At 62.6% G+C, this 1,546-nt stretch overlaps 1 long non-coding RNA gene across 1 annotated transcript in view; it reads right to left on the bottom strand.

The window, feature by feature from the left end:
- LOC122546510 overlaps nt 1–1,351 on the bottom strand; it is a 4,277-nt gene extending 2,926 nt beyond the window's left edge. Inside the window, exon 1 of the long non-coding RNA XR_006310762.1 lies at nt 1,295–1,351. This is a non-coding gene — a long non-coding RNA (uncharacterized LOC122546510). The remainder of the gene's footprint in view (nt 1–1,294) is intronic.
- Nucleotides 1,352–1,546: the final 195 nt, after the last annotated feature.

The raw sequence follows: 1,546 nt of genomic DNA, 5'->3' as shown, positions 1-1,546 counted from the left end.
GACAGTGCCCACTCCCTCAGCGCTGACACTCCGACAGTGCCCATGCCCTCAGCACTGACCCTCCAACAGTGCCCATGCCCTCAGCACTGACCCTCTGACAGTGCCCACTCCCTCAGCACTGACCCTCCGATAGTGCCCACTCCCTCAGCACTGACCTTCCGATAGTGCCCACTCCCTCCGCGCTGACTGTCCGACAGCGCCCGCTCTCTCAGCACTGACCCTCCGACAGCGCCCGCTCCCTCAGCACTGACCCTCCGACAGGGCCTGCTCCCTGAGCACTGACCCTCCACAAGCGTGTCAGCCTCTAGTCGACAGGCCCAAGAACATTCCGGCCCTCAGGCATCACGGGCCTGAACAGGCCTCTGCCCCCTAGCCTTGAAGAGCCCTATATCTCGGCCGCAATTGAGGCCCGTCACAGAGTTCAGAGTTCGGAGTTCGGAGCCCCTGGTGGACCAACAGATGTCTGACTCATTCAAGATGGTGGAGGGGGATGCGGGGAAGGAGAGGCCTAAATCTTACCGTCAGCCTGCGTCGCGTGGCGGCAAAGCCTGAGATTGGAACGCCCGGCCGAGGTGGGAGGTGGAGGGTCGCGCCCAACACTGGCCTGGTCCCCGATTGCCGTCCCCTCGATAATCTCGAACGCACCGGAGGAATGTGGAACAGGGAGGGGGGGGGGCCTAACAGTTTGTTCGCTCGCCCCTGTTGACCCCGAGACCCGGGTTTGATTCCCGCAGATGGCGAGCGCTGTCCGAGAAACCCACTAACTTCCTTTCGGGCAGGAAGCGGCCATTTTGACATGGACCTGGCCTACACGTGACTCCAGACCCGCAGCCAATGGGGCAAGAAGGGCTGTGGACGCCCACATCACGTGAACGAGTGGGGCAAGGTCGAGAGGGAGACCGAGAGAGAGAGAGAGAGAGAGAGAGACGGGGCCCACTTTGTTGAATAAATAGTGGCACCGCCCACGGGGATTCGTCCCGTTTCCCCCTCCTCCATCCAGACTTGTGGACGTATCACGGAGCCACCCGTCAGGAGGCTGGGCCTGCGCTGACCAGGCCACAGGAGCGGGGCCCTGTCCTCCAAGGACGCGTGCAAAATGGCCGCCAGAGCGGATGCCAACAGCAAAATGGCCGCCAAGGCTAGAGTCAACCTAGTCGCCTAGCGCCTCGAACTAGGGGAGAGGGGGCGGCCGCCGTTGCCCTGGGGCAGGTTGCGAGGGAGGGGAGGGAGGGGGACGTGGTGTTGGGGGTCGAAATGGGGCCGGTTTGGTTGGGGAAGGGGTTGGCGCCATCACCTTGCTGAACGCCCTCCTCAGTGTGAGATCTCTGAGACTTGGTGGTCGGCCTCACAGCTGAAACGACAAGGGGCCCCGTTAACAAATACACAAGGCAGTCACCCATACCATTCCCCCTATCTCTGTCACCCCCTCCAGCCCCCTACGCCCCCTCCCTATCTCTGTCACCCCCTCCAGCCCTTACACCCCCTCCCTATCTCTGTCACCCCCTCCAGCCCTTACACCCCCTCCCCATTCACAGAGATCTACCTC

The sequence above is a fragment of the Chiloscyllium plagiosum genome, unplaced genomic scaffold, assembly GCF_004010195.1.
Source record: "Chiloscyllium plagiosum isolate BGI_BamShark_2017 unplaced genomic scaffold, ASM401019v2 scaf_47260, whole genome shotgun sequence".
NCBI classification, from domain to species: Eukaryota; Metazoa; Chordata; class Chondrichthyes; order Orectolobiformes; family Hemiscylliidae; genus Chiloscyllium; species Chiloscyllium plagiosum.
Note: the sequence above shows the minus strand (reverse complement) of the source record. Positions and strands in the feature narration are given on the sequence as shown.